The 20,552-nt window shown below is 43.7% G+C and overlaps 1 protein-coding gene and 1 pseudogene across 1 annotated transcript in view; both read right to left on the minus strand.

The window, feature by feature from the left end:
* Window positions 1–20,552, minus strand: part of MID1 (midline 1) — a 350,591-nt gene that overhangs the window by 303,225 nt on the left and 26,814 nt on the right. The gene's annotated exons all lie outside the window — the stretch shown is intronic.
* On the minus strand, window positions 18,104–18,216 carry LOC111761177 (U6 spliceosomal RNA; annotated as a pseudogene).

The following is a 20,552-nucleotide window of genomic DNA, read 5'->3' on the forward strand; positions in this document are numbered from 1 at the left end:
AATGAAATTAGTCCCATAATTTTAGTCATGTTTTATATATTTGCTGTGAGAAAATATTTTTTAAAATTACTGTGATCACATTCTTAAGTAAAATAGGAAAATAAAATTTAAAAGGAGTATTTTTTAAAAGTAATTTAACTTGAATTTTGGTACTTCAAGAAAAGCTGCTTTGAAAATTGGAAGAGAATGTTTACATGGAGGTGGCTGAAGGCTTTTGTCACATTCTGAAGGGGGCTTCTAAACACTTTCAAGGACTTTAGAGATTGGCATCTTTGGCTCTTTATTACATCTAAATCCACTTCAACTCTCAATGGTGTGGCTTTTCTTTGCTAAAGTGGTTTAATTCTAACGATTCTTCAGTTTGGTCAGAATGACCTTGAAACTGCCTTCCAGGTCTAGAATGCTTTGCTCCTTGGCAAGAAGGAAATGACATAATCAGTGGGATGTTGGGGGATCCTGGATATGGTATCGGGATGTGCGGCAGCAGGATGTGCATGGGGGTGGGGAGAGAGAGACTGAGGGAGAATAAATGGAGGCTTTTCCAATGGAAACAGGCAGGAGCAAGGAAGGATAGAGGAGATGTTTGATAAGAGATCACTTATAATTAACTAAGCTGCAAGAAGGACCAGTTGGGTGTGGAGGGAAGAGCAAGGCAGACTGGGAAGGAAGGGGAAAGTTTAGAGCAAGAGATTTCACATTAGACTAGGATCCAGATTGGGCACCAGAGATGACACGGTCCAGATGAGCTTTAGCTGCTCCCTGGAGTGGGAGAGGGGAAGGAAACTGAGGTGAGGAGGCAGGGAATGCCCATGCAGTTTTCTATACTGGTCAAATCCAAAGTCCATGAATTGAGTCATTAATGAATTGTTTGTTTTTAGTTGTCACACTGGGAAACATCATTATGGAAACAGAGCAGTAAGTATTTTAAAAGAGAAGAACACAGACATTAATGAAGTTTCTTTCCACCTGCCAAGGGATTGTGGCACGTGCAACTCTCCAAGCTGGCCGAGGCCTCCCTGAGGACAGGCAATGCCCTGACGCTTTGTGGGGGGATGGAACCCAAGGATGTCTGCGTGGATATTAAGGTTGATTCAAATCCAGGTGACCCCAGGGAAAAAGAAAGACATTTCTTCTGCTAATTTAATCAGGGAGTGTTTCAAAGGCTTTGAAACCTCAAGTTCCTACACAAGCAGCTCCTACCAGGTAGCTCATGGAAGAAGCCCATTGTCTTTTGAATATTTAGTCATGAATTTGGGGGGCCAGATGGAGAGAAAAAGATTACATTACCTACAGTAACTGTCAAGGTTATAGAAAGGCACTAAGGGTTGCCCTCTGTTCATTCTCCAGTAGCATGAAAAGGGATTTCCAAGAGCCTCAACTCACAAACTAAGCCAAACCAAACCAAATCAAAACCCCATTTTCCCCCAAAGCAGAAACCTAGCAACACATTGTTCTTATATAGCAATTTGTGCCTGTTCTTCTGAGATGCCTTTCCATTGCCTTGTTTGATCTTGATGATATTGTGAGGTAGGAATAGGCAAATTTTAAAAACAAAGCCATAGAAGTTCAAAAAGTTTGCGTGATTAACCCTAGGCCATTTGGCACACGTTAATTATAGAATCCAGACAGCTTAGAAAGCTTGCCTTTTAGTACAATATTCATGACAGCCAGAATATCTAACTTCCAGTGCTCTCCACCTTTTATTTAGTTTTATTTGAATTAAGTTCTTAGCAGTGGTGATGAAAAAAGAGCATCTGATTCAAGCCCCCACATAATTATTGAGCATCTAGAGTGTTCTAGATGCTATTCTTGAAGTTAGGTTACAATAAACTAGATGCAGTCCCTATCTTCAAGCTCACTGTCTAGCCTGGGAGACGAGGCAACAGGGAACTAAATAGATACGTGAATTAGGTTTTCCCAGGTAGAGAGGATAGAGAGGGGCATACTAGTTTATTCACTCATTTTCAATTTTTATTCAATAGATATATATTAAACATCTACTCTGTGACAGACACTGTGCTACTATGTTTTGGACACATAGATGTAAAGGTCTTTGATGCTTCTCTCCAGGATCTTAAGGGAATACATACATAAATACACAGACAAATGCCATGCAATGAGGGTGTTTCCAGAATGAAGAAATGTGCAGGCAAGGGGCAATGGGATCACAGAGGAAGGAGGAGTTGTAAACTCTATCTGAAGAGGAAGGGAAGGTTTTCCTGAGGAGGGACCTAACTCAGGAAGTTAAATAAGTTCTTTCCTCACCCTGTGCGAGCATATCCTCTATAACCCTCTCTGTGTGAGCAGGTGAGGGAAGTGTTGCAGTGCTGAGGCCTGCATTGGCCCTTGGTGCATGGACAGAAGTCTATCAGGTAGAGAAGGGAGAAAGCCATTCCAGGCAGGTGGGAGCTTATAAGCAATGTCACAAAGCATGCATGTGCCTGGTAATTGGGATTTGGGAAGAGTGAGGTACGGAGTTTGGAGCGAAGACTCTGAGACTCCATTGAGCTGAAGGTTAGGACAGGAGGCAAGAAAGCATATTAGGATGGTGTTTTATCAGTTTAGGGTAGAATCGAAAAGTGCCTGAGTGGAGACACTGAAAATTAAGATGAAAAGATTGTGCACTTACTAGGAAGTTCAGATGGAGAACATACAGGACCTGGGAAATTTTCAGTGTAAGGGAGGAGAGAAAAGGAGGAGCAGAAGAGGGCTCTGGAGTTTCCACTGTAGTTGGCTGAACAATGGAGAATCACTAAGATGAGAGACACACAGAAGTTAGGGGGTGGAGTCAGCCGAATCATGGTTCCCCCAAGATGGCCATGTCCTAATTCCAAAATCTGTGGATATGTTACCTTACATGGCAAAAGAGACTTTGCAAATGTGATTAAATTAAGGGCCTTGAGAAGGGGGGAATTACCCTGGTTTATCTGGTTGGGTTCAGTGTAATCACAATAGGGTCTTATAAGGGAAAGAGGGAGACAGGGAAGTCAGAGAAGTAGACGTGACAGTGGGAGTGGGGGTGTGGGGGTGTGGGGAGAGAGAGAGAGAGAGAGAGAGAGAGAGAGAGAGAGAGAGAGGAAAATGCTATATTCCTGGCTTTGAAGACGGAGGAAGGCATCATGAGTCAAGAAATGTGGGTGGCCTCTAGAAGCTGGAAAAGAAATGGATTCTCCTCCAGGGCCTCTAGGAAGAAGGAAGCCTTGTTGACCCATTTTAGACTTCTGACTTCCCAAACGGTGAGGTAATACAAGTGTGTTGTTTTTAGCCACCAAATTTCTGGTAATTCATTACAGCAGAAATGGGTAACAAATACAGGGGGCAAACAGGGATATGAAGAATAAAATTTTACATATGTTGAGTTTGAGTGCTGTGGTGCTCCCACTTGGAATTCCGACAAAATCTGGGGTTAAGCCTACTGAATTGTGGTCTTCAGTATATTGGCAATGGTATACACAAAGGAGATTAAAGAGATTACCACCTGGAGCAAGAGCTAGAAAGAGGATAAGGTCACCCCATGGAGAACGGTACTCTAAAAAAAAGAAGATGCACGACTACTGCTGGCAAGCGTTAAGTCTGATAGACGTACTGTGGGTACTGATTAAGAAGGAAAACTGTCAAATTCCTTTCAGTGACCGGAGGATATTTTCCAGAGACTCGCTAGTGTGTCATATGACATTGGCTTACTGTTGCTGAAGTCCCTAAATGTTAAATAGAAGGAAAAAATACCACTGAAAGTGTAGTCAGGGCATCATTTGGCAAATATTAGGTATTTCTTTCTCTCAACAGTATGGCTAAAAAATCAGTCTAGAAAGCACACTTCCTGTATGTTTTTAATTGTTAATTTTAAGTTTTGGGGAATTGTCAAGAAATCAAGAGCCCCAACTCTAATCTAGTTCAAAGATAATTTCCCCATTTGCTTTTGTGAGTTTATAACCGTGTTCATCTAATGACTAGTATTTTATGACCTCCATATGTCAGTGAATGGAATTTAGGGTGATCTTTTGCTTAATCGGCCCTACATTCCAATAAGTTTGATCATCGTTATCTATTGTTCTCGGAGATGTGAACTTGTATATATAAATCAACAATACATTTTCCAAATATTGAGAGGTTAAATTGTTTTCTAAAGCTCTCAAGGAGTTTCCAGAACTCTGGATCATTCTAAATTTGTGAGCTATACAGTACTTTTCCCAAGTGCTTTTGGATTGCTAGACTCTTATTTATTTGGGTCATTTAAAGTGTTCATCTCATGCACAAATAATCTGTGTATGAGTCACTCACCTAGCAGGATGATTCCTGATGTGTGTTACAAGACTTATAAAGTACAACTCTGAATCAAGAGGCCACTAATATCCTAAAGAAAAAAACACACCAGTGAATGGAGCTTAAATATGATCTTAGGGATAACAAAAGGGTTTGCAACTGCTCTTCAGTGTAAAGTGATTCAGGCACCTCTTGGGTTTCCTATTTTAATGGCACCCCCATCCTTCCAGTTGCTCAGGATCGAAACCTCAAAGTCATCATTACACCTTTCCTCTTCCTCACACCCCACATCCAATTAGCTGCCCAATCCTGCTAATTCTATGACGCCCACGTGTTGGCATCTGAGCCCTCCTGTCCACCACCCTTAGTTCTTTCTGCCTGGATATGATCATGGCCTTGAAATTGGCCTCTCCAGCTGAGGCAGCATCCTTTCCCCATTACTTCTTTCCATGGACACATTTCTCTTCCTGCGATTTAGATGATACCATTTTCCTTCTCAAAAACCACGAGGAATCCTTATTACAAACAGAAGGAAGTACAGGATTCTCAAGCCAATATTCAAAAGCAACAATGTAGTCCATGGAGCAGTGTGGGCTGTAAATCCTTTGGGAACATTCACGATGGAGCTACGTAGATAAAAAGCAGTACTCTTTTAGAAACCTCCCTAGGCATTCTTTCTTTTCCTATGTTTGCTCCAATTATAATGATTTAAATGCAATTGTATGTACATCAAATCTGCTAATATAGTTTCTATTTTTGTAGGTTTTTAATATCTTTTTCTCAGCAGTTCATTTTACTGCTAAAAAATACATGCATTGGTTGACAATGCTTTGGAATTCATTGTTCTACAACCGTGCTGCTTCAAGCATGGTCCCTGGGCTGGCAGCATCAGCACCCGAGGAGCGTGTTAAAAGTACAATTTCAGGCCCCGCCTCAGACTCAGTCAGAATCTCTGAGGATGGGTCTCAGCAACCTGTGTTTTAATCAACCCTCCAGGTGCACGCTTAGAGTTTGAGAACCGCTAACGACCTTTCCACTACTCCTTCAAGCTCCCATAATCCCCAGGGGCTATTAAGCCTGAGAAACAGAATTTTTTTACTTAATTTAAGTTAAATCTAAATAGCCACATGTAACTAGTGCTTACCAAATTGGACACTCACAGGTCTGCTACTTATCCTACTATGTTCTTAAGCAGACATCCAGAGTATCAACTCTGGGCCATATTTCAGACTCTTCCGGCTACCTAGGAATATCTGTCTTCCAGTTCCAGCACTCGAACAGCAATCTGTTGAATTTCACCCATCTTTCAAGGGAGATCTCTATATTCACCTCTTCTAAAAAGATCCCCAGGAGATTCCTGATTTAAATCTACCTCCCTTCTTTTTTCTTCTTACACTGTTTTTTCTAATTCTACCCAAGAACTTCTTATCCTCTGCTTTGTGCCCAGGTTACTTAGGGATGGGTTTGCCCTCTCCCAGATGGCGAGCTGCCGGTTTAACCTTCTTTCCATCCCGCAATAGCACCCAGCCAGGGCTTGGCAAGTGGGAGACACTCAACAACGATGTAATTGACTTTAACCTACATGGGTCTAGAAAGAAAATTCCTCAACACCAGCAATGTATCCCTCGTGTTCTCAGAAGTCGAGACAGATGAGAACGTTAACATACACAATTTAGTTTAGAATAGGAAAAGCACTACAACTATGGTGAAACATTTGTCACAGGATCAAAATACATCATTATAAAAATAAACACCATGCCTGCCTCATCATTTCTTCAGCAGCAGGAAAGCATTTTCCTTTGGCAATCCTCTACCTCCATCAGAATTGTTCCTTAACTAAACTTGAGATTAAAAACAGACTTGTAGCTTTTTCTTTACGGCACTTCTATTGGCAGAAACACATTTTTAGTGATATAAAAGCAGTTTTGCCATCACTTTCATGAAAGATCTTGGACATCTGAAAGGGGCAATGTTTTGCTACAAAAAAGAAACAATAGTTATTTTTACAGTAAAGGTGAGAAGCAAATACAATTTGAACGAACTCTTTATTTCAACTCTTTATTTCAGAGTTTTATATTCGATTCTGTTTTCACAAAGCCATAAAATTAAAACACATGAAATTAACCACACGAAAACCAAACATTAAGGTAGTTAATAATTAAGTGCATTCTGCCATCGATGTAATAAACCTCATTAGACTTTTATAGGGATTACATACCCACACTGACTCACAAATACAGGCCTCCAAAAGAACTCACACTTCACAAGGCCTTCCCACAAATGTGAATGGGAAACGTATGTTACTTTCCAACAATGGGCAATAGCAGCATTCATGTTAGATTTGAAAACCTGAATGTCAAATACAATTGACAGTTTTCTGTGTGCCTTTCATTATGGGAAATCACCAGCTAACATCAATGCCAACTCCCCTTATGAGTTATATTTTCAACGATTTTAGCTTGTCTGTGTCATGGTAGAAAAGTGCAAGCTTCAACAAGCACCAAGCACCAACGCACTGCATTTGGTGTTCTTCTTGATCAATTCTGAGAAGGCTGGAAAGATGCAGCTTTCTAGACAATACTTTTCAATTTTTTGTGGGCACTTAATTTAGATGAGCAATAGGCTCATAAGTCTTAAGAAAAGTCAATATATTTACCTTAATAAATCGCCATTTACTACAACATAATGACAAAAAAGTGTTTTTAAGATGTATGGGTAAATGAAAAAAAGAAGTTGCAATGCAAAGACTTAGCTATGTAAAAAGTGAAGTAAATATATGCCTAAGTATAGGAAAATAAACTTGAACACCAAACTGTTTTCCCTTGGGCAAGTGAGCAATGGTGGGAAGGGGGCAGTGAGGGATATTTTTTTTCAGAACCTACTCTCTGTGTTTCTGCTAGTTTGAATCCTTTGTAACCAGAATGTTTCCATGGGCTACTTGTGTAACCAAAAGTGAAAAATATTTTAAGAAAATAAAATCAGGGAAGCGTATTTGGCTCAATGGATGGAGCATTCGCCTACCACATGGGAGGGCCAAGGTTCAAACCTAGGGCCTCCTGACCCATGTGGTGAAGCTGGCCCACATGCAGTGCTGATGCACGCAAGGAGAGCTGTGCCATATACGGGGGTGTTCCCTGCATAGGGGAGCCCCACGTGCAAAGAGTATGCCCCATAAGGAGAGCCGCCCCATGTGAAAAAGGTGCAGCCTGCCCAGGAGTGGGACCACATATACCGAGAGCTGATGCAGCAAGATGACACAACAAAAAGAAACACAAATTCCCAGTGCCGCTGACAAGAACACAAGCAGACAGAGAAGAACACACAGTGAATGGACAGAGAGAGCAGACAATGCGGAGGGGTGGGGAGAGGAGAGAAATAAATAAAAAATAAATTAAAAAAAAGAAAAGAAAAGAAAATCATTTTATTTAAAGACAAGCAAAAGAAATCTCTTTTTTTCCCTCACAGGAATTTTATACTACTAAAATGTAGTATAAAAAATCTCAAAAAATTTTTTAAATATTTTAAAAGAAAAACATAATACAAAATAAAGCAGGACTCCCTATTATCTCCTGATTAGCTATCATTACTGTTAATGAATATTTATATAGCACTTTACAGTTTAGAAATAGCTCTTTACATTTAATAATTTAATGGTAAGGCATGTACTGCCATCATCCTTTTATAGATGAGGAAATTGAAACTCAGGCATATTAAACCATGTGGCTGATTTCACCTAGGTAGTAAGTGGCAGGGCCAGAATTTGACCCAAATTCTGATTCCAAAGCTCAGGTGTTAGCCAGCACATTCACTGAACTCAAGGAGATGCAGCTCAGAGAAACTAATCTACTGAATCTTTGTCTAGAGAAGCCGAACAACACAATCTAGATTCTAGGCAATTAATGAACTTGGCAAAGTTTAATGGGCTTATATGAAATAATACTGCGTAAAATAGTAGTATTTTATACAGCCTTGGACGTCTCAAATAACTGTCCTCCACAATCTCTCCAATGATCCTTTCTTGAATTAGTGTAGCTCATCAGAGGGAGAGAATGACATGTTTCCTCAAATCCCAAGCCCGTACTTGCATTTGCACCACATGGTAAGGTCCACTCATTGTTCGTCCATGTATTCCCCAAATATACACCCAGTGTCTGATATGTTGGGTATTGTGGTCTTAGGTACTGGGGTCAGGGAGAAGAATGAGGCATCATCCCAGGATTCAGGGACCAGAGATCCCTGGAGAAATAGATATAAAATGAACACCCTGGCTGAAAAATGAGGAGCATGCTAAACCATAATGGGTCTGAACTGGGGCAATTATGGCCTGCAGATGACATCTGGCCCTGTCTGGAGACATCTTTGGCTGTCATGACTATGGTGAGGGTGCTACTTACATCTAGTGGGTAGAGACAAGGGAAGTTGCTAACCATCTTACAATGCACAGAACAGTTCTCACAACAAAGAAATATCCTGCCCCAAATGCCAAGAGTGCTGAGGTGGAGGAGCCCTTGGCTAAAGCATTTCACCTTTCCTGGATTATAAAATACACCATTCCTCTTTTTTTTTTTAAGATTTATTTTTTATTTACTTATTCCCACCCCCTGCTGTTTGCACTCGCTGTCTGCTCTCTGTGTCCATTCGTTGTGCATCCTTCTGTGTCTGCTTGTCTTCTCTTCCAGAGGCACCAGGAACTGATCCTGGGACCTCCAGTGTGGGAGAGAGGCACCCAATGGCTTGGGCCACCTCAGCTCCCTCTTTCCCAGGTTTTAAATGAAGTTAACGCCATCTAAACTAGAATTTACAGTTCCATGGCAAAGAGTATACTAAAATGCCAATCTACTCTGCATAAATGTTCCACTCCTATTTTGCACCTGTCTGTGAAGTTAAAACGAAGTATAACTTTTCTAGAAATAGTGTAATACTACATAACTGAGAAGGAGTCTGTTCTTAGGGACGTAAGTTCCCACGCTTCTGTACTGCCAGGGCCGAGTCCTCATCGTCTCTCCCTCCCCAGGATGCTGCATATCAGGATTAGACGGTCTCCTCTCCACACTCTGTCACAGATTCCCACGGCATTGGGGACAGAATTCCCGCTCGTTTTCAACTCCTTCAAGGCCCCTGTGACCTGGACCCTGCCCACCTCACCACCCTCCTCTTGTTCACCCTGCTTTGGCCACAACGTTCCCCAAGCTCTCTTCCAACCCAGAGATGTCATATAGTCTGCTCCCTGTACCAGGATGTCTCTTCCCGCCACCACTCGGTCCTTACGTCTTATATCGTAAGCTGATTTCCCCACCTTATGGTTTTCCCTGTCTTCCTATGCCACTTGTTTTCCTCTTGTCCCTCACTGTTCATTGGCCGAACGCAACCAGGAACCAGCCAATAAGGTCGCCGGACTTGTACAGATTCTCTACCCTGTGGTGCCCTGCTCTGGGCCCCTAGAGGCTGACCCTGGGTGTCTGTTTGCCTCAGGCACCCTCGCTGGCTGGCTCAGGGCTGGATTCAGCCAATGGGAGGCCTCATAAGAGATCTGAGAACTGGAGGAGAAGGAGGCCCAGGTATCTCCACCTCCCTTCCTACTTGGTGCCATTCTGGGAGCGACGTCCTCCTCTAGCATGAGAGTTCCTGCTCTCATTAAAGCCTGGTGTTACTGTTCTGTTCCCTTGTTCCTCCAGCCGATGCTAGTCTCTGGGCAAATCGGCATCTCTCATGTGTTCCCTTAACCCTGCCTCATCTCCATAAACAGCCCTTCATTAATGCATTGGCACTTGAACCATCTGGAATGAACTTTGTTTCTGGCCAGCCCCCCGACATTCGCACTCCTCAGTCTAAATCTTTTAGTCTCCACGTTGATACTTCCACAACACCCAGGAGTTCAGAGGGGAAAACTGTGTGTCTTTTTGTATTTTGACTTGCTGTGTAATATCAGTCCCCAATCTGGCACAACTGGGCAAGGTCCCCAGGGTCACTTTGGCTAGTGACAGTTGAATGGACACCTTAAAGAGCAGATAATGTCATCGCTGAAGACAGGCACCTGAGTTTTTCATGGAATACACCAGTATTTAAAAATTATATTCATATAAAGAAACAAAAGATGACTATAAAAACATATGTGGGGCAGAAGTGGACTTGGCCCAGTGGTTAGGGCGTCCGTCTACCACATGGGAGGTCCACGGTTCAAACCCCGGGCCTCCTGACCCGTGTGGAGCTGGCCCGTGTGCAGTGCTGATGCGCGCAAGGAGTGCCGTGCCACGCAGGAGTGTCCCTCGCGTAGGGGAGCCCCACGCACAAGGAATGCGCCGCATAAGGAGAGCCGCCCAGTGCGAAAGAAAGTGCAGCCTGCCCAGGAATGGCACCGCACACACAGAGAGCTGACACAGCAAGATGACACAACAAAAAGAAACACAGATTCCCGTGCCACTGACACAGACAACAGAAGCGTACAAAGGAAGAAGACGCAGCAAATAGACACAGAGAACAGACAACCGGGGCAGGGGGTGGGGGGGAAGGGGAGAGAAATAAATAAATAAAAATAAATCTTTAAAAAAACATGCATGGGGAAAATGCTTGGAAATTTAAGTGCATGCCTGCATTCAACTGATGCTGCTTCAGTGCCTCGTGAGTGCCACACTCTTCATTAGGCCTGGCGAGCACTGGTATGAAAGGAAACAGACTCTTTCCACAAAGCCTCAGAGGCGAGTAGGGAAGACAGAAATGTAAGGAGAATGGGGCAGAAGAGAAATGTGAGACAGGGATATAATGGCGTCAAGCAGGAGGATGCTATCAAAGGAGAAACTTTACAAGGGAGGCATCTGGAAGCAAGAAATTAAACAAGAATCTGTTTCAATTTTGTTCAGAAAGGGTAATGGCTAATATGCATGGAAAGTCTCTGTTGGAGGAAAAGAGGGAGCCAGCATCCCAGCCAAATGGTTGCTTTGGGGATAATTCTCAGCCCGAGATAAAAGGGTCTGATTGGCATGGGCAGGCGAAGAAGCAGTGATATGAAAATTGCCTAGGTTTTATTACAAGACCCAGCACAAGGTGCTCCTAATCCTGAATGGGAGCCCAAGAAGTGTGCTCGTTAAAACGCCCAGCTAGAGCTCCTGGGAAACCCACGAGAGCTGAGTTCAGGAAGGTTTAAGCAATTCACCCGCTGTCAAGGTTGATATGAGTGTGTGCACAACCATGTGGTATGTATGAGTGTGTGGGATTACAGATATGACATTTATAATCCTCAAGGTAACAGTTATGTTCACCAACATTCCTTCTCTGTGTTGGAATAATAAGAAATGTTCTAATATCTTTTTTCATTGAAACAATAATTTCTTTACCCTTCTGAGTTCTACCCTTCACATAGAGGAAAGCAGTCATTTCAAGAAATGCTTTTATCCTTGTCATGATTTCGTCAACGAGTTGTCCCAGCTTGGAGAGGTCGTGATGAGTCACAAATCATTCTGATGAGAGCCAAATAACCAGACATTAGACCAGGGGTTGCAAGCATTTTCTGTAAAGGGCCAGAGAGTAAATATTTTAGGCTTTGCAGGCAGACAGTCTCTGCTGCAACTACTCACTGTTGTCATTCTAAACACAAAAGCAGCCACAGGCATCCAGTAAACAATTGAGCAAGGCCATATTCCAATAAAACTTTGTTGACAAAAACAAGTAGCAAGCCAGATCTGGCCCGTGGGCTGTAGATTGTTAACCCTGTACTAGATTATAGAGAGGAAGGGACGAGAATGAACTGGGAACAAGAAAGGCAGCTTGAAAACAAGTGAGGAAATCAAATCACCAATGGCAACAACACTGTACTGGTACCAAGAGGAGATTACTCTAGTTGCAAGATGTGCTAAGGGAATGGCAGCAAATCAGTCAACTGGCCAACAGAACACAAAGTCTACCTTGTAACAAAATAAAACATATTTTGTAGGTAGAATTTCCTACCTAGTAAAATACTGTGCAAAAAAATAAACTTAGAAAAATATAAATAAATATATACCTCAGAAATAGGAACTAACTTTAACATGGATGGCCCTCAAAACATTACATTGGGAAGCAGCTGTGGCTCAATCAATTGGGCTCCTGTCTACCATATGGGAGGTCCTGGATTTGCTTCCCAGGGCCTCCTTGTGAAGGCAAACTGGCCTGCACCCGCGGAGAGCTGATGGCCCATGCCCCCAGAGAGCTCGTGCAGTAAGATGACACAACAAAGGGAGTCAAGCAGAACCAGAAGAATGCACAGCAAATGGACACAGAGAGCAGACAGTGAGCAAGTGGCAAGAGGTGGGAGAATAAATAATTTAAAAATTTTTTTAATCTTTTAAAAAACCACATTACATTATGCTAAGTGAAAGAAGCACAAAAGGCCACATATTACATGATTCTGTTGAGATGGAACGTCCAGAATAGGCAAATCCATAGACAGAAATTAGCTTAGTGGTTGCCATGGGCTGGGGGAAGGCGAGGACTGGGACTGACTGCTAATGCGTGTGAGGGTTCTTTCTGGGGTGATGAAAGTGTTCTGGAATTAGATAGTGGCGACAGTTGCAGAACCTTCTGAACAGACAATAAATCATGGAACTCTATTTTAAAAGGGTAAATTTTCAGACTTGTGAATTACACCTCAGTTTTAAAAAATGGAGTGGGACATTCTCATACACTGCTGGTGGGAGCAGAATAAGGTACCATTCTTCTGGAAGGCAATTTGAGGCAATCTATATGAAAACTCCTAAAAATGTGGGGGGGGAAAAAGAAATTGGCGCTAGGAAGATGTGGAAACAGAGGAGTGAGCAGCAAAATAATTTCAATCACTGTGATAGTTCTGTACACATCAGTTCAGACACAAAGGGCCTTTCTCACATCCTGAGAGCAAATAAAAGGCCCTATTTTGCCTTCCCTCATCCCTGGAAGGTGAGAGTGGATGCCTGACCTCTTTCTATATGAGTTAACAACAGAGCTTCCTGGGAATAACTGAATCCTTGGCTGGCCACTGGGGTAGGAGCTCTTCAGACTGCTCTGCTCCTTGCCACAACTTTGCAGACTGTGCACCATAAACCCCATTTTACGGAGGAGAGAACCGATCTCCCTTATCCCACCTGATCTTACGGTGATGGTGTCTCTCCAGGAGGAGGTGGTCAGCCCGGCCGCCCTCTGTGGCCAGCTGTGTTCCCGTCTCTGAAAGGGGCGTGCAGTGAGCCCCTGCAGACGAGTGTGCAAAGCAGGTCTCGGGACCTCAGCAGCAGTCTCCCCCCTCAGCAACCTGTTCCCGCTCTTGCCCACAACTGCCAGAGGGTCCGATTGCAAATGTCTACCAGGGTCCGATTGCAAATGTCTACCAGGGCATGCCCTTTTGCTCCTTAAAAAGCCAAACTCCTCGCCCGGTGGAGTGGGTCCATTAACCACCTCGTGGGTTGCACCTTGCCCTGGACACCCCCTGCCCTGGGTCTCTGGACCATTGCTTGTCAAGCTCCCCTGCCCTCGCCCCGTGGAGGCTTGCCGAGCTGGGCCCTTGCCCCCAAATGCTCTTCACATGGCTTCCTCCTGGTTCAGGTCACCCCCTGCTCAGAGCCGTCCTTGGCGATCCCTTCCAAGGCAGCCACAGCTCATTCTAGTTCAATCCTTTGCAAATACCACGGGTATTTCCTCCTTCCTCCTGTCTTCCCTTCCTCTCACCCACCTTCCTTCTTCCTTCTCTCCATCCTCCGTCCTTCCCTCCCTCGTTTCGCTCTTTCCTTCCTCCCTTTAGAAGTTTGTGGTCACCAGAGCTCCCATTTATTGGTTAACCCTCAGGAAAGCCAAGGCTCTGTGTTGTAGTTTCCCTCGCTCCTTCCCTACCTCCTCTCCCCTGGGACATGAGCTCTGTGAGAAGATGAGCACCATGGTGCTCACCAGCCCCTGACTCACCTCAGGCACCCAAAATGAGTGGTGACAACATCAACGAACGCCGACCTAACTCGGCAAAGACCCGGGCTTTAGCTAAATGATGAAAGACCTCAATCCTACAGCACAGAGCCTTGGCTCTCCTGAGGGTTAACCAATAAATGGGAGTTCTAACGACCACAAACTTCTAAAGGTCCTCACCAACCGAAGCCATTTACAGCTGCCCCTACCCCCAAAGTTCCAGGCCTGAGACAAGCTTCAGCCTGAATTGAGTTTTTATTGCCTACTCGTAAACCCTTGAATCATGTGGTTTACAGGGCAAGTGCTAATGCAGTCGCAATTATATTGGTGTGAACACATTGTCATAGAAATGTAGCAAACAGAGACACAGGCACTTAAGAGAAACCAGCTGCTCCCAACACAAGATCAACAGTTGCATGGAAACCAGTGGGCAGGCAACACAGCTAGGGAGCTGGAACTGAGTGACTGAAGGCGACACGCCCTATAAATCACAGAGTAAAATGACAGCTTGCACCAGCAGCTCAGAGCGGCCATCTCCCTGCCCAGAGAGCTGTGCGTTGGAGAGAATATGATCATTAAGACATGGATGCCACCCTCCCCAAATGGTGGCTGCCATTCCCTTACTGTTCAATTAACCCAAGTGCAAAAGAAGTGTAAACTTTTGTCTACGGGTGATTTCCTTTCTCTTTTCCTTGGCAGCAGATTAAGAAGAGAGAAGGGATATGACATCAATATAAATTCAGCACTTACCTAGGGTTTTCCTTTTGTCCTGTTTAATCTTTGAAATAACTGTTTGGTGGGGTTAAGAAACTCAAAGGTGAAAAATGGCAAGCCTTTGCCCTTTTCTTAATTCACGCCCATACTGTGCCAATGAAAACCTATCTCCTCCCCCCACCTCCTGGAGATTAGTAGGTTCTTCGGCCTGAGTGATGAGTGTAGATTAGACTTTCTCACCCTCAGCGCTAGTGGCATTTGGGCTGGATAATTCTTTGTTGGAGAGAGGAGGGCTGTCCCGTGCATTGTGGAGTGCTGAGCAGCATCCCTGGGCTCTGCCCAATTGGTGCTAAGAGCACCCTCCTCAGCGGTGAACACTCACTGTGTCTCCAGACCTCGCCGAATGCTCCCAGGAGGGCAAAGCCGCCCCCAGCCGAGAACCACTGTTCACGTGACTGCAATAGATAGAAAAACTAGAAGATAAAAGATCAGCGAATACTCTCAGTTTTCGTTCTTGAAGGTGTGCTGACACGTTTTATTTCTGGGACACTCTAAAGGTATCGGTCGAGGAGGTACACTTTTGCCCCTTTAACATCTGTTGCTGGATTTGAGTTGTAGATGTTGCTTAACATCCTACTGAAATGCCAGCAGGCCAGGATTTTTCTCAGAGGAGGACTCCCTGGAATTGCCTGCAGAAGTTTACACCTTTGTAAAGAATTGTATGCCAAGGTTGCACTTTTTAAAAAACAACAAACCCCTTAAGTAATTGCCTCTGAGGCTCGGCTATATTTGCAGTTGGTGGAACAATCTTAAAACTGGTTTCAAACCAGAGGCATAGAGATCATAATATTTGTACGAAGAGCTCTTTCAAGGGAAAGAAAAGAGCTGTTTTTAGTTTCAAACCAATGAAACCAATGAAAACACAAGTCATTTGTCTCTCTGCCTTTGCTAAAATAACTAACCTCTCTTAATGACGATGTATTTAGATTAACAACAGAAAGAGCAGAACTAGTCATGGTATCTGCCTTATGAGATTTTACAACTCTGAAAAGGCCATTAATCAACAAACAATCTATAAAGACAGCCTCGAGAAAATGCGTTCCAACTGCTTCATTCCCTTGTCTTGGTTGTAATCCAAGAGTAAATCCTCGAAGTTTCAGTCTTGCTCCCCATAAAACTGCTTATCTGCTTTTGCTTGGCAAAGGCCATCAACCAAAACTCGACACAGTTTTTTTTTCCCCATGGAGGAATGAGGTTGTAAGTTTGTGCACCAAAAGGTACTAGCAGGGAAGAAAGGATAAGTAAGAAATAGAACACAAATCTCCATCAGTCTTCTTGTGTAAAACTGAGATGGATTTAGGAAACAGCTCTCCTTCAGCGTTTTCATAAACTTTACCATTTGTCCAGGAATAATGCAGTCTAATTGAAAAGTGCATTTTAAATGCTGTCTGTCAGCAATCTTGTGTGGATTATTTCACATTAGACAGGAAGCTGGCCAATGTGGCACACACTATGGCATAGTCAGAGTGTCATGCAATTTCACACTCTTCTTGTATGATATGGTATGGTTATTGATTTTCACACCAGTTGCATATTTGGCATAAATGGTATACATTTCTTTAAAAAGCTGTTTACAGAGATAGGAAGAGTTGATTAGTGTCATTTGTTATCATTCTTTTGCTCATAGATTAGTGACTTGCTTTGTGTAGGCCCCAAATTTCTGTTTGGGCTGAAGAGAAAAACATTTGTCAGAGTCCACTGCAGCCTGAATCATGGCTTTGCTTAAAGCCTCTAGGAGTAGCCTGCAACTTGTGATCTATTTAATACCTTGCCTTTCTCATAAAGCAAACCAAAAGTAGGCCGTGTGCAGGGTGATCAGCCGGAAAGGATGTGGAGATGGCAGGTGAGCCCCCAGCAGTCTTCTCTAAGAACCTTGTGGTTCAAGATAAATGTAGAGGGGGCGGGAAGGTGGAAAATCTAGGGTCCCAGTCAAATACTTGATTAGGAGCCTTTGGAGCTTTTGTTAATGACAATTTTAAAAACCCTTCCTTTCTACTGGCCACCTATCGATTAATTCACCAGCTGTTTTGAATGTATACTGACAGTACAGATTCAGTTCATGAGAAGGTGTATAAATGTTTCCAAGTAACCTTCACATAGCTTCCAAAATAACTCATGATGAATAATGAGCACCTTGTGGTCATCAGCAAAGGAAATTAATGCTTTGGATACTATTTGAGTAAAGTGTGCTGCGTTTTTTCTCCCACCCTCTGTTAAATGAAGATACACATCTATCAATATTCCCTCTTTGCAAAAAATTGGGTGCTAATTTTCAGGCAACCTAACCTGGGTCCCTGACATAAACAACGACAGGGAAAGTATTGGAAGGGAAGGCCTCCACCATATTCTGTCTTCTATCTTCAGAGGTAAAATCCCCCCAAAGGTAGCAGCTGAAAAAGAAGTATGAGGACAACTGGAGTCATATTTACAGTCGGGCCTCAAAAGGGGGGCCTGCACAGCACAGCAGCGCTCCTCAGCTTGCCTAACCACCGCTCAGAGCATGCCTCAACGCTCACTGGGGGGGTTAACAATCCATTCGTGATCTTCAGAGTCTGTGTCAGCGCCCTTTAACGAGCAAAGTGGCCATCACCACCGGAAGAGAAACCCAACAAGGAGCACCACTCTGTGCCAGGCAGGTATTACTTATCCAGTCCTCCAGTAACCTCACAAAGAAGGTATAACTTCTCCCATTTTACCGAAAGTGAAACAATTTTCCAGAGTCACTGAGGCAGCAAGTGACCACGGTGGGCCTTGGACCCAGCTCTGTCTGAGCACGCAGTCAGTGCTTTTTCCACTCCACCTGGAAGAGGCAGAGTTATGGTCTTGGGACGGAGAGCTGTTGGCTCACTCTGGGAGGGCTCAGAGAAGGGAACCTCTGAAATTACACGGAGGAATTATGGGGTCTGCTTGTTCCGTGCCGGGATGTCCTGGATGTGGAGTCAGTCTGCTATATGATAGGACATTAAAGCATTAGGGATCATGAGTCAACATTAGTACTGGTTACTAAATGCAGTTTTTATATGTTACACCCTCGCTGAGATGACCAAATACGCAAAATCCCACGCTGGCTGCCTCATTAGTCTTTAAAAATCTCACTGGGGCAGTCCAGTAAGCCTTGCTTTCTTTTCCCAGCCTCTGCCAATCAGCTGTTCTTCTGTTTTGTTTTGTTTTAAATACAGAACACTTCCCAAATTTGCATGTCATCCTTGAGCAGAGGCCGTGCTAATCTTCTCTGTCCCCCTCCAGTATTAATATTTGTGCTGTCCTTAATTGTGCCAGCCCTTTAAAAGGAAGGGAGAGAGGGCACCGAGTAGGGGGCTGGCCCCTGACAGCGCCTTCAAGGCCCAGTAACTGGGCTGTAAACTCCAGGGCTTCAGTTCTGAAGCAGAGCTGCCCAGGCCGGCGTCTCTAGCTTATTGCTGTGGAGGCTTGGACTACAGTGGGCATGGCAGGGTGTTGGGTGGGCAGGGGTCTTGCAAGCTGTGGCTACAGCCCAAAGGATTCTTAGGGTCTCCTTTTTGTCTGTGATGCTCCCTGCCCTGCAAGGCGCCCCACATGGGCGCCCTCTCTCCTTTCTCCTCCCCACCAGGTTGCATCTTTGCTGTAGTGCTTATTACACTGCATTAAAATGGCCCCTGGTGGTCCGGCTTGTCCACAGGCCTGCACGGCCCTCCAAAGCAGACATGCTCCTCATTATTTTGGATGACCTAAGCGTCTATGAACAGAGCCTGGCACCAGCTGATGCTCCCCCTCACCTTCCCTCTCCTATTTGGTTTACAGCCTCTGAAAATTCTCGTCTGAATTCTTTAAATTCCACAGATTCAAGTATCTACTCAGCTTTGGCAACAGCGATTTCTCACTTTGATCCCTCACTCCACGTAGCTTCTATTATTTGATGTATTCTCCCTTCATTTTCTAGTGCAGGTCAGAATGGTGAAGAAGGACCATGTACTTTGGAGTCACTTGCTGGTGGTGTGGGAAGGGGCAAGTCATTTAACCACTGTGAGCTTATGGGGGGGTTCTCTCATTTGTACTTAGAAGGAAAGGAGGAAGGGAATGCAGGGAAAGGGAAGGAGGGGAGAGAAGGAGAGGAGAGGCGAGGAGAGAAGAGGAGAGAAAAGGAAGGAAGGAAAAGGAGGAAGGGAGGAAGGAAGGAAAGAAGAAAAAGGCAGGTGGGCAAGAAGGAAGGAAAAGAAAGAAAAAGAATGAAAGAAAGAACATCTTGTATGGTGGACAACAGATTTTAGAGAATGTCTTCTGTAAGAACCTGGCATTTAATGGCCATTCATTGGATGGCAGTTATCTGTTTCTGAGTTCTTAATTCTAACTATGAATACTCTGGTGCCAAATAGAGGACACATCACATATTGGGTAAGAGAAAATGTGTCTTTGATTTTCTTGTCACTATGATGTTACTTGTGGGCAAATAATTTTCTTGTTATAATTGCTGAATCTCACTGGAATTTTTTCTTTATAAAGTGAACTCATATTATTTTTAGTTCCTATTGATGTTAAGATCAACCTTCTAATGCTAGCAAGTAACACTGAACTGAGGTCATCAGGCTACACTCACTTCAGGGAAATCCCTGAATCTCTTGAAATCCCTCTCACCCACCAGGTGACAATTACTAATATTATACTATGTGGTGGCCCTCTTTAGCTTCCTTTCTTCAGACAGCTAACACAAATTTCACTTGTCCTTCCTTTTCTTCCTCCTCAAACAAATATTAATATTAGTGAGGAAAATTGCCTAGCAAACTTAAATACCTTCTGATCACATAATGAGCCCTCAACGAATTGGTTTAAAGAGAATTGTATTGGGTTTGGGCAGTGTTCAATTATTGACCAGCATACAGAGTGAAACAAGTGACAGGTATCTTAGAGGTAAAAGAGACTTTAGATTTCTAATCGTGTAGGTAGACCATGACATGAAAACACTAGGGGAAAAAAACTCATGACAATATAAGGCCAGACTCGAATCACTCGAGTTATTTTATAAAAAATAGAGTTGATTCTTGTTATTCGCAGAAGGTATGTTCTATAAATTAACAGAAAACTCTGACAGTACTTCAGCACTATGCAGTGAAATCACCAACAAAAAGTTTACAAATGTGAAAAATATGGCAGTAAATATCCTACAAAAAGGACACTGTATGAGAGCTGAAACAAGGCAGAGCCTCACCCTGTCCGGTCTCAGCTGGGAATGTGCACGTTGGGCAATTCCAGTTTTCCACCGCTCTGCATATGTCAAGGAATGACTCCAAAATCACCATGAGTATTGATCTTGGGGTCACAAATAAATTTTGGCAAGTAGGCAAATTTGCAAATATGGAATCTGCAAATGTGAAGAATGGCTGCATCATCTTTGGAAATTATCATTACCAAAAAGCATTCATGGGAAGCGCACATGGCTCAACTGATAGAGCATCTGCCTACCATATGGAGGGCCAGGGTTTAAACCCAGGACCTCCTGACCCATGTGGTAAGCTGGCCCACATGCAGTGCTGCAGTGCGCAAGGAGTGCCGTGCCACACACACACAGAGTGCACCCCGCAAGAAGAGGCACCCTGCGTGAGAAAAGCACAGCCCACTCAGGAGTGGCATTGCACACATGGAGA

Source organism: Dasypus novemcinctus, chromosome X (assembly GCF_030445035.2).
Source record: "Dasypus novemcinctus isolate mDasNov1 chromosome X, mDasNov1.1.hap2, whole genome shotgun sequence".
NCBI classification, from domain to species: Eukaryota; Metazoa; Chordata; class Mammalia; order Cingulata; family Dasypodidae; genus Dasypus; species Dasypus novemcinctus.